This window comes from Notamacropus eugenii, chromosome Y (assembly GCF_028372415.1).
Source record: "Notamacropus eugenii isolate mMacEug1 chromosome Y, mMacEug1.pri_v2, whole genome shotgun sequence".
Classification (NCBI taxonomy): domain Eukaryota; kingdom Metazoa; phylum Chordata; class Mammalia; order Diprotodontia; family Macropodidae; genus Notamacropus; species Notamacropus eugenii.
The window spans coordinates 13,838,259-13,851,518 of record NC_092880.1 but is presented as its reverse complement, the minus strand read 5'-3'; the positions used below and the strand labels follow the sequence as shown (position 1 = coordinate 13,851,518).

At 36.7% G+C, this 13,260-nt stretch overlaps 1 pseudogene; it reads right to left on the bottom strand.

The window, feature by feature from the left end:
• Positions 1 to 4,304: 4,304 nt before the first annotated feature.
• LOC140516872 (iron-sulfur cluster assembly 1 homolog, mitochondrial-like) lies at positions 4,305 to 9,621 on the bottom strand (annotated as a pseudogene).
• Positions 9,622 to 13,260: the final 3,639 nt, after the last annotated feature.

Genomic DNA, 13,260 nt, shown 5'->3' with positions numbered 1-13,260 from the left:
AAAAGCACAAATGGTGGGAAAGAGGTTGGAGGGAAATACACAGATTGTAATCATAACTGTGAATGTGAATGGAATGAACTCTCCCATAAAACGGAGACGGATAGCAGAATGGATTAAAAGCCATAATACAACAATATGCTGCTTACAAGAAACACATTTGAAACGGGGGGATACACATAGGATAAAGGTCAAAGGATGGAGCAGAATATATTGTGCTTCAGCTCATGTAAGAAAGGCAGGAGTAGCAATCCTAATCTCAGACAAAGCAAAAGCAGAAATAGATCTAATCAAAAGGGATAAGGATGGAAACTATATCCTGCTAAAAGGCACCATAGACAATGAAGCAATATCATTACTAAACATGTATGCTCCAAGTGGTATAGAATCCAGATTCTTAGAGGAGAGGTTGGGGGAGTTGAAGGAAGAAATTGATAGCAAAACTATACTAGTGGGGGACCTCAACCTCCCCCTCTCTGAACTAGATAAATCCAACCTCAAAATAAACAAGAAAGAGGTTAAGGAGGTAAATAAAACTCTGGATAAGGTAGATATGATAGATCTTTGGAGAAAATTAAATGGGAATAGAAAGGAATATACTTTTTTCTCAGCGGTACATAGAACATTTACAAAAATTGACCATGTACTAGGACATAAAAATCTCACAATCCAGTGCAGAAAGGTAGAGATAATCAATGCATCCTTTTCAGATCATAAGGCATTAAAAATTACATGTAATAAAAGGCCATGGAAAGAGAAACCAAAAATCAATTGGAAACTAAATAATCTAATTCTAAAGAAGGGTTGGGTTAAAGAAGAAATCATAGAAACAATCAACAATTTCATTCGAGAGAATGACAATAGTGAGACAACATACCAAAACTTATGGGATACGGCAAAAGCAGTTATTAGGGGAAGTTTTATATCTCTGAATGCTTACATAAATAAAATAGAGAAAGAGGAGATCAATGACTTAGGCTTGCAGTTGAAAAAGCTAGAAAAAGAACAAATTGAAAATCCCCAAGTAAATACCAAATTAGAAAAACTGAAAACCAAAGGAGAGATTAATAAAATTGAAATTAAGAAAACTATTGAATTAATAAATAAAACCAATAGTTGGTTTTATGAAAAAACTAATAAAATTGATAAACCTTTGGTCAATCTGATTAAAAAAAAAGAAAGAAGAAAACCAAATTACTAATATTAAAAATGAAAGGGGTGAACTCACCTCCAATGAGGAGGAAATTAAAACAATAATTAGAAACTACTTTGCCCAACTTTATGCCCACAAATTCGATAATCTAAACGAGATGGATGAATATTTTAAAAAATACAAATTGCCCAGATTAACAGAAGAGGAAGTTGAATACTTAAACAACCCCATCTCAGAAAAAGAAATTGAACAAGCCATCAATGAACTCCCTAGGAAAAAATCTCCAGGGCCAGATGGATTCACAAGTGAATTCTATCAAACATTTAAAGAACAGTTAATTCCAATACTACATACACTATTTTTGAAAATTGGGGAAGAAGGAGTCCTCCCAAATTCTTTCTATGATACAAATATGGTTTTGATACCCAAACCAGGAAGAGACAAAACAGAGAAAGAAAATTATAGACCAATTTCCCTAATGAATATAGATGCAAAAATTTTAAATAAGATTCTAGCAAAACGAATACAGCATCTTATCACGAGATTAATACATTATGGTCAGGTAGGATTCATACCAGGACTACAGGGCTGGTTCAATATTAGGAAAACTATTAGCATTATCGATCACATCAACAACAAAGCTAACAAAAACCACATGATTATCTCAATAGATGCAGAAAAAGCTTTTGACAAAATACAACATCCATTACTACTAAAAACATTGGAGAATGTAGGAATAAAGGGAACTTTCCATAAAATAATAAGCAGTATCTATCTAAAACCTTCAGCAAGCATTATATGCAATGGGGATAAGCTAGATGCATTCCCAATAAGATCAGGGGTGAAACAAGGTTGTCCATTATCACCACTATTATTTAATATGGTAGTAGAAATGTTAGCTGTAGCAATTAGACAAGATAAAGATATCCAAGGAATTAAAATAGCCAAAGAAGAAACTAAGTTATCACTCTTTGCAGATGATATGATGATTTACCTAGAGAATCCCAGAGATTCAAGTAAAAAATTACTTGAATTAATAAACAACTTTGGCAAAGTTGCAGGGTACAAAATAAACCCACACAAATCTTCTGCATTCCTATATATTAGCAACAAAGTCCAACAGCAAGAGATAGAAAGAGAAATCCCATTTAAAGTTAGGGTAGACAGTATAAAATACTTAGGAGTCTACCTGCCAAAACAAACCCAGGGATTATATGAACACAATTACAAGACACTTTTTGCACAAATAAAGTCAGATTTAAGTAAGTGGAAAAACATTAGTTGCTCATGGGTAGGCCGTGCTAATATAATAAAAATGACAATTCTACCCAAATTAATATACTTATTTAGTGCCATACCAATTAAACTATCAGACAATTACTTTCTAGAGCTGGACAAAATAATATCAAAATTCATTTGGAAAAACAAAAGGTCCAGAATATCAAAGGGACTAATGAAAAGAAATGCTTGGGAAGGTGGCCTAGCGCTACCAGACCTCAAACTGTACTATAAAGCAGCAATTATCAAAACCACTTGGTACTGGCTAAGAAACAGAGAGGTAGACAAGCGGAATAGACTTGGCACTCAAGATGCAGTAGGCAAGGAATATAGCAACCTTCTGTTTGATAAACCCAAGGACCCCAGCTTCTGGGATAAGAACTCATTGTTTGACAAAAATTGCTGGGAAAACTGGATAACAGTGTGGCGGAAATTAGGCATAGACCCATACCTGACACCGTACACAAGAAAAAAATCGAAATGGGTACATGATTTAGGTATAAAGATTGATACCATGAATAAACTGGAGAAGCAAGGAATAGTGTATTTATCAGATCTATGGAGAAGGGAAGAATTCTTTACTAAAGGAGAGATAGAATGCATTATGAAATGCAAAATGGATAACTTTGATTACATTAAACTGAGAAGTTTTTGCACAACCAAACCCAATGCAACCAAAATCCGGAGGGATGTAGTAAATTGGGAAAGAATTTTTACAGCTAAGCTCGGGGATAAAGGCCTCATTTCTAGAATATATAGAGAACTGATCCAAATGTCATTCCCCAATTGATAAATGGTCAAAGGATATGAACAGGCAATTTTCAGAGGAAGAAATTAAAGCTATCTATAATCATATGAAAAAATGCTCTAAATCACTATTGGTTAGAGAGATGCAAATCAAAACAACTCTGAGGTACCACATCACACCTATAAGATTGGCAAACATGACAGAACAAGAAAATGATAAATGCTGGAGAGGATGTGGGAAAGTTGGAACACTAATTCATTGTTGGTGGAGCTGCGAGCGCATCCAACCATTCTGGAGAGCAATTTGGAACTATGCCCAAAGGGCTACAAAAATGTGCATACCCTTTGACCCAGCAATATCGCTACTAGGACTATATCCCCAAGAGATCATAAAAATGGGAAAGGGTCCCACATGTACAAAAATATTTATAGCAGCACTCTATGTAGTTGCCAAAAACTGGAAGTCAAGGGGATGTCCATCAATTGGGGAATGGCTGAATAAATTATGGTATATGAATGTAATGGAGTACTATTGTGCCATAAGAAATGATGAACAAGAAGACTTCAGAGAGGCCTGGAAGGACTTATATGACCTGATGCTGAGTGAAAGGAGCAGGACCAGGAGAACTTTATGCACAGCAACAACCACAGTGTGTGAGAGTTTTTTCTGGTAGACTTAGATTTTTGTAATAACACAAGAACTTGTTACCAAAAAAAAAAAAATCCCAATGGAGGATCTCAAGGCAAAATGCCTGCCACACTCAGAGAGAGAAATATGGAAGTCACTCACATATTGTAGCAGATCATGTTTGTGTATGTGTATGTGTTTGTGTATCATGTTCTGATTTGTTATACGATTTCTTTCATTTATCTTAGTCTGACTACATAGCATGACTATAGTGAAAATATACTCAATAGGAAAGTATATGTAGAATCTATACAGAATTGTATGCAGTCGTGGGGAGGGAGGGGGGTAGTGGGGAATAGGTGGGGAAGGATAAAATCGCAATTCTATGGCAGTGATTGTTAAACATTACAAAATAAAAAAAAATAAAAGCTAAAAAAAAAAAAAAGAAACATGGCTTCTTTAGACACGAAAATTTTTTAATGCCGAAGTAGTCCTGAGTTTTCAAAAGTTAAAGCTTTCTCCACAGCCACAAGTTCCTGTGATGTTTGCCTAATTGAAAGCAAATTCACTGGACAATTTGTCTTCTACATAGTCCATTTCTGTTCCTAAAAGTGTTAGCTATGCTTTCTTTTCGATGCACAATCTAATTCCATCCTGAGAAACTTCTTCATCAGACTCTTCTTTGGTCTTGGTATATTCTAAAGTGTAAGAAAGTCCATTATAACCTCTGGTCCGGAACCCAAATTTCAGACTTATATTTTCTGGTTTATCTTTAAGAAGCTGTTTTATCTGACTCACCCTGGCCGAGGTCTTGTCTTTGATGATGCCAAAAATCCTTTCCAGCTCTAAATTTATGACACAGGGTCAGGGCTTCCAGGGTGGGCTGCAGTTTCCTTTTGCTCACAACCCAGGCTATGGTTCTAACTAATGAAGGAGATATCTTTCCCTTCTTTGCCTCTTCCACCTCCGCCCCCCCTCCTCCCTTTCCCTTTCCAGGGAGGTCCTATCCCATCTCAGCGGCTGTCCATGTACTCTTTCAAGCATTCTTGATGAAAATACCAGATCTGAGTAGAAAATTTGACTTTCAAATACAAGAATCAAGAGAACCATGAAAAGACAAAAAGGAAAGAGAAATCATAAATCACTTACCAGTGTTGAACTGTTTACATTCATTCATGGAAAGATAATATTTGTAACTTCTAACACTTTTCTCAATATTTGTGTACCTGAAGAAATTGTATACATATAGACAGAGGACACAGATCGAGTTGAATAAGATTGGATAATACCTATAAAATAGAATTAAGGGGTGAGAGAGGAATATTTTGGCAGGAGAAAGGGAGAAATGGAAAGAGGCAAAGTATCTCTCATAAACGAAGGGAAGAAAAAATTTTTCAATGGAGGGGAAAAAGAGGGAGGTGGGAGGGAAAAAGTGAAGCTTACTCTCAACATATTTGACTTGAGGAGGGAATAACATGCATACTCAATTTGGTATGAAAATCAATCCTACACTAGAGAAAAGTAGGGGAGAATTGGGGTGTGGGGGATGACAGAAGGCAGGGAAATGGGAAGAAGGAGTCATTATAAGAAAACACTTTGGCAAAACACAAAGTCAAAAGAAAGTATAGAATAAATGGGGCGTAGGAGAGGCTGAATGGAAATATAGTTATCTTTTCACAACATGACTACTACGGAAGTCTTTTGCATAAGTACACATGTATAGCCTACATTGAATTGCTTGCATTCTCAGTGGGGATGTATAGGAAGGGAGGAAGGGAGAGAAGTCGCAACTCAAAGATTTAGGAATGAATGTTGAGAATAGTTTTGCATGCAACTGGGAAATAAGAAATGCACGTAGTGGGGTATAGAAATCTCTTGTCCTACATGAAAATTGAGAAGGTGGGGATAAGGGAAGGGACAGGTGTGATAGAAGGGAAGGCAGATTGGGGGATGGGGTAATCAAAATGCACCTTCTCTTGGGGTGAGGGGGAGGGAGAGATGGGGAGAAAATTTGGAACTCAAAATCTTGTGGAAATGAATGTTTAAAACTAAAAATAAATAATTTTTTTTACAAAAGCGTGTACAGCAAATCCTCAGAGATTATCAATAGAGAGCAGAGAAGTATGAGATGTACGATCCAAACCACTTTAAATCAGTGAAGAATTTTTTTTGTTACTACAACAAAAAGTAATAAAAATAATTCATAAAAATAAAGTTTTCAAAGATCAATGTTTTTTTTGAAGACAGTATCTCCTATTTTAATTCTTCTCAAGGAAAATGTTCAAAGATTTAAAGTAACTAATTATCGCTATGCCTTTGAGTAAATCCAAAGGTAAGAGGGACTACATTTGGAATCTCAAAATCTGAGATTACAAACTAGCTTTGCCACACACAATCTGTGCCAAACCAAGAAATTCTTGTGCCTCCCTAGGTGGCTTCTGTAATTAAGGGAGTTAGGCACATGACCTCTAAAATTCCATGCAGCACTGAATCTACGATCCTGTGATTTGATTTAAAAGATCTCTCCCAATAGTGAGAAATTTCATAAGATTTGATTGGTTGTCTCCTTATTGTCATTCTCTTCAATGAAGTTGCTGATAGTTTCTATGATTTGTTGCTTAACCAACTCCTTCTTTAGGATTAGATTATTTAGATTCCAGTTGATTTTTGGTTTATCTTTCCATGCCCTTTTATTACAATAATTTTTATTGCATTATGATCTGAGAAGGATGCATTGATTATCTCTGCCTTTCTGCACTGGATTGTAAGATTTTTATGTTGTAGTACATGGTCAGTTTTTGTATATGTATCATGTACTGCTGAGAAAAAGATATATTCCTTTCTATTCCCATTCAGTTTTCTCCAGAGATATATTATATATTCCTTATTCAGAGTTTTATTTACCTCCTTAACCTCTTTCTTGTTTATTTTGAGGTTGGATTTATCTAGTTCAGAGAGGGGGAAGTTGAGGTCCCCCACCAGCATAATTTTGCTGTCAATTTCTTCCTTCAACTCTCCCAACCTCTCCTCGAAGAGTTTGTGTGGTATACCACTTGGAGTATACATGTTTAGTAATGATATTGCTTCATTTTCTATGGTGCTTTTTTGTAAGATATCGTTTCCTTCCTTATCTCTTTTGATTAGATGTATTTCTGCTTTTGCTTTGTCTGCGATTTGGATTGCTCCTCCTGCTTTTCTTATATCAGCTGAAGCACAATATATTCTGCTCCATCCTTTGACCTTAACCCTGTGTGTATCCCCCCGTTTCTAATGTGTTTCTTGTAAACAAGATATTGTTGGATTATGGCTTTTAATGCATTCTGCTATCCATGTCCGTTTTATGGCAGAGTTCATCCCAATCATATTCACAGTTACGATTTCAATCTGTGTATTTCCTTCCATTCTCTTTCACACCATTTCTGCTTTTAGCTCTCCCGTCTCCTTTCCCCTCCTCAATAGGTTTCACTTTTCTCCACCACCTCCTACTGCCTTCCCTTCCTTCTTTTACCCCCCTCCTTTTTACTCCCCTTTACCCTTACTGCTTCTTCCTTCCCTTTTATCTTCCCCTCCCCTTTCTTCCCCCCTTCCCTTCCTACTGCCTATAGAGCTAGTTAGAATTATATACTTAAGTTTATTGTTCTCTCCTTGAACCGAACCAGATGAGAGTACCTCTCAAACAATGCTCATCTCCCTCCTCTCTTGCCCTCTACTATAATTTTCTACTTCTTCCTATGATGTAATTTATCATTATCTGCTTCCTTCTTTTTACACCTCCTGTTACAATCCCTTCGCATGCTTAAACCATATTTTTAACATGATATCATTTACTTTATACCCGTTCCCTCTATGTATATCCCTTTTATTTTTCAATATAGATGCACAATTCTCAAGATTAACAGTTATCATCTTCCCTCATAGGGAGGTAAACAGTTTGCCCAAATTGAGTAACAAATATTTTTTTTCTCTGTGTTTACCTTTTTATGCCTCTCTTGAGATCTGCATTTGAAGATCGAATTTTCTATTAAGTTCTGGGGTTTTCTCAGGAAGATCTGGAAATCCCTTATTTCGCTGAATGACCTTCTCCTTCCCTGAAATGTTATGTTGAACTTTGCTGGGTAGTTGATCCTTGGTTGTAGTCCCAAGTCCTTTGACTTACGGAATATTGAATTCCAATTCCGTTGATATTTTTATGTGGAAGCTACAAGGTCCTGTGTGTTCCTGACTGTAGCTCCTTGATATTTGAATGGTTTCTTTCTGGCTGCCTGTAGCATTTTCTCCTTTGCTTGATAGTTCTGGAATTTCGAAACGATATTTCTTTGGGTTTTGAGTTTGAGATCCCTTTCGGGAGGTGAACGGTGGACTCTTTCGATGACTCTTTTGCCTTCTGGATCTAGCAATTCTCGGCAGTTTTCCTTGGTGATTTCCTGGAAGATATTGTCCAGACTCTTTTTTTCATCATGGTTTTGTGGCAGGCAAATAATTCTTTAATTTTCTCTCCTGGATCTATTTTCCAGGTCAGTTGTTTTTCCAATTAAATATTTTACATGTTCTTTTTTCTTTTCATTCTTTAGATTTTCTTTGACTGATTCTTGCTGCCTCATGGAGTCATTAGTTTCTACTTGCCCAATTCTAGTTTTTATCAAATTGTTTTCTTCAGTTAACTTTTGCATCTCCTTTTCCACATGTCCAATTGTTACTTTTAAGCAGTTATTTTCTCCAGTTAATTTTTGTGTTTCCTTTTCCATTTGTTTAATTTTCCTTTGTAGAGAGTTGTTCTCATCAGTGAATTCTTTTTTCATATTTTTAATATCTTTGGCTAGTTTTTCTATTTCCTTCTTCAGTTGTTTCATGAGAGCTGTTTGTGCATGCGAATAGTTCATAGTCCCTTCTGAAGTTTCACATGGAAGTACAGTCTCACTACTGCCCTCTTTGGTATTTGTGTTTTGGTCTTTGTCCCCATAGAAAGATTCTGTGGTTTTTTCACTCTTGTTTTGCTTTTTCTTGTTCCTGATAGTTATTGTGTGTTGTGGCTTCTGGTTATTTTAGTTAGAAGGTGTAGAACTTGGTGTTGTGCTGACTTCTGTGAAGAAGTTAAGAGCAGATTTTTTTTTATATATCTTTTTGTTTTGTTTTTCACCGATCTGCCCTGGGGTTCGATTGTTAAGTGTGGAGGAGTGGTGGCCTGGTCATGAGAGATCTCCTCAGCTGAACTGAGGCAAAGGCAAGGTCAAGGGATGGTAATCCCAGCTGCCGTATTGTCTTCCCATTTCCCCTGGAGTGCTGAGGCACTCCGGGATCCTAGTGAGAGTTTTCACCCGTCCTAGGGCCCCTCTCCTGACGCTGAGGCTTGCCTGGGTCCTAGTGCGAGTTTTCACCACCGCACAGCCCCTCTTCTTCTGATTTTCCTCTGCCACAGTAGGAGGAATCCCCCATAGCTATTTTCCTAGCCTCAGATGTTATGAGGCTATTTGCCCCCTCTGCTGTTCCCGCTGATCCAGGATTTTTGTGGGGAAATATTTTATGGTTCTTTTGAGGTCATCAGGAGAGGAGAAGAGAGCATTTACTGATCACTCCACCATCCGGGCTCTAGGAAGTTCAAGTAGATTACTTACCGACGTTTAATCTGCAGGCTGAAAGTCTCAGGAGCTGCTGCGGCTGATATCTGGCTCTCAGCGGCTGTCACTCGCTTGATTCTGCTGGTGTCTTGCTCTGGGCTGCCACTCCTCTGGTTCTGCCTGCTGCTGTTGAACTTTTCCTTGGGCTCTCCCGCTCCGCTGGGTTGGACACGCTGCACTGTGCACTGTGGGTCCACCCCCATGGAACAGATCCTTCCCGTTCACCTTCCAATCTATCCTGGGCTGTGAATCTGCCATAGTCTGTCTCCTATTGCATTCTGCACCTCCAAAATTTGGTCAGATTCTCTTTTTAGAGGCATCTAAAGGAATTTGTCTAACAGCTTAGGTGAGTTGTTTCTCTCACTCTGTCATCTTGCCTCTGCCCCTCTATAAATGGTATTTTAAAGAATAAAGATGCATTACATTGAACCATCTATACATTTAGGAGCTGCCCCCAGTGCCATTCATGGTTTTGAAATATGAAATGGATAATTCAAGGGAAGAGGTGAATGTGTAGCTAGAAAATATGGAGAATCTGTCTATTTACAATGGCAATGAAATCCATAATATTGGGATAAATTCCTCCTTGCTCTAATATGTACTGGTTTAGGGCCCGTACCCCCAGACCAACAGGTCTTACTCTGACCAGCAGTGCCCGTCAGTCTTGGCGGAGCGAACTGTGACCAATGAATGGAACGGGAGACGAGATGGTGAATAACTCCGTTTATTCCAGCTAGCTCATGTACTTTTATGACCTTAATTAGGTAAGCAGCTTGAGCAAGTTTTATGCCAATTTAAGCAAGTTTTTACTCCCACTTTCCAGGAAGTATCTTTTAATAAACAGGGGAGGAACCCTTCCTCCCAGCGCCGTCTTGTCCATGACTTACCAATCTCCCCTCAGTTTACCTGAGCCGTGACTGGTGTACGCTGTCCAAGAGGGCTGAGGGTTGGCAATTCCCTTACACTAGTATAGTGTTCCAACTCTAAAGTAAAGAATGAAAATCAAGACCCTTTTAATGAATAAAGCATAAAATGTAGTACACATAAGGAACTTCACATGAAATTATCCCATTGGCATTGAAATTTTTATGCTTATCATTTCTGAAATAATGGTAGGGATGGAGCAAAAAGACTACAGTTTTCACACGTGATACTCAGTCATTGGCTTGATCTCATTTTGGAATTAAATTTGGTTTAATCCTCGTTAGGGAAAGAAGATAAGGGAGCATGAAGGAAAGGTTGAAATGAAGAAATGGACCATTTATTTGGAACCGTTAATTTGGAGAATATTGTGATTTCTCAAGTATTTGATATTGTTTGAGATTCAGTACAGTGAATCAGAAAGAAAAATATGCCTTGGATTCAAGAGAGATGGATTTGAATTCTGATTCCAATGTTATTAGCTCCTTAGTCAGCTTTCTTTCGCTGAAGGCCTCTGAGCGTTTGTTTCTTTATTTGTAAAGTGAGACTGATACTAATTCATAAGTTTCTTAATGGGGAAAGTGCTTCCTAAAATATCAAGTACGTTATAAGTGCTCTCATGATAATGTCTCCTCTGCTCAGTCTCATTGCATTTTCTCCATCTCTGTTTGAGAAGCACCTCATGCAATAGCCTGCTGGACATGACCTGACATTTAACTTACCAACAAACTCCTTTCAAATTTGTCTTATAATGGACCAATAAAACGAACCAGTTACATAATAAAAGTAAAAGAAAATGTGTTGGAAAGATATACTGGAAGAGATAGAAAGGGAAATCTACATTTAATAATGAGATACTTACACATACACAGATACATTCACATTGTATTCTACTCAGTTTAGAATCTTTAGGGAGAGCTATCCTCCTCCCCCCACCCCCCGCACACCCACTTCTAGCTTACTCATTAGAGTTCCATAACAATTAGACAAGATAATTTCCCAAATGGCAAGTTCATCTTCTTTACATGTGTCCATATCCACACATAAGCTATATTTAATGTTGATGTATATATGTAGATATACATATTCCATTTCTAGCCTCCCTTTGAGGAAACATTTCCCCAAATCTGCCTCATTTGGTCCCAAGTTTATTATCAATACTGATATTATTATTAGAGTCACTATGGAATATTTGTTTAAGCTCAACTCTGAATTTTCATTTGACTTCTACTCAGCCAACTGGGATAATGTGTTTTTCTCAACACCAGACATTTCAATTGTTGAAGGAGCAGCAATTCATTGCACAGTAATGTCTTCAAGTTTTCTAGTATAGGAGTCAGGATAGTGAGTTCTAAACTGATAAGAATCATTTTTTGATGGAGTTAGCCAGACAACAGGAGGAAAGACTAGTACTAGATCAGTATTAATACATTATTACTGATCTATTGCATTCTCTATCAACTTTTACATATGTTCGTGAATCCATTTACTTCATTACTAAGTATGCCACCATAGATTTCAATATGGAAATAAATGGCTACTGAAATGCAGAGAGAGGTTAAGTAACTTGTTTAAGACTCTAAAGAAAGAATAAATTATAATTGAAATTAAAATATGTTTTCTTTTTAATTTAAATGTGATATCTTATATTGCTATCACTTTCAATTCCAGATAAAACCTTCCTCTCTCCTCTCCTCAGAGATTCACTCCTTATATCAGTGTGTTAAAAAAGAGAGAAATTACAGCAATAAATATAACTTAGCAAAAGCAATCAGTACAATGATTAAATGATGGTATAATGTTCCATACCTATAGTCTCCAAACTCATCAAGGAAAAGAAAATGGTACATTTACTCAAATATCATTTTAAATCAAACTTGTACCCACAAAACCTTGCTCCTCTCATTTTCGTTCTTTCTTTCTTTCTTTCTTTCTTTCTTTCTTTCTTTCTTTCTTTCTTTCTCTCTCTCTCTCTCATCTATCTTCTCTCATATAGAATCTCAATTCTATATTTTCTTTTTTACATGAATACACAAACTTGGATGGGTTGTAATATCCTCAGAAATCCAGTAGAACTAATTCTTACACTCAGGAAAAAATTTGTCTTACAAAATAACCAATTGTAACTTTCTTCATCATAAATGAGGAACAGACATATTAGCCTAATGTAAGAATTGTTAGCCATTAATTCTGCAACAGAGCGATGGTGAAGGTGTGTGTACATCTTACAAGTAAAAAAATGTATGTAAGCTACCCAAATATATTTGATTTAGAAACGTTAAGGTAGGAGAGGTTTTACATGACTAGAAATTATAAGAACAATATTATTTCCCACACAGCACTTCTGGTTTACAATTACTAAAAGCAATATGTTGTGAAAGGTCCCATGTTATCTATGGTAAATAATTTAACAATGAGGATCTATATGAAGCTTATTGCTTGCAAATACAAACATGTTGGAATCGGAGTATTACAACTAATTGAAAATTGATTACAGAATTGATCTCTAAGTGACATGTTCAATTCCATCTTCAAAACATAAATGACTATCTTACCCTGGATGGGTTAGAACTTCTCATCGGAATTGGCGGAGGGAATAATTCCTTAACTGTATCTTTTTACATAAATGAAATCACAGATCTGGTCAAAACAGTAGCTCTATGACACGAATAATATAGGCATAGTTGTGACCATTTTATACTTAAGGAAACTGGTACTTAGAAAGGATAAATGTCTTTCCTTAGTCATATAGCTAGTGTCAGTGATGGCTTTTGAATACATGTCTTCTTATTTCTACATCCAGCATTTTATCTTCTATAACATTATCTTCCATAGGATATGTCATCCTATGAGATATGGGATAAAGCAAAATATTTTCTCTTGATAAATTTGTCACTATCGCATAGATCAATCACAGAGGA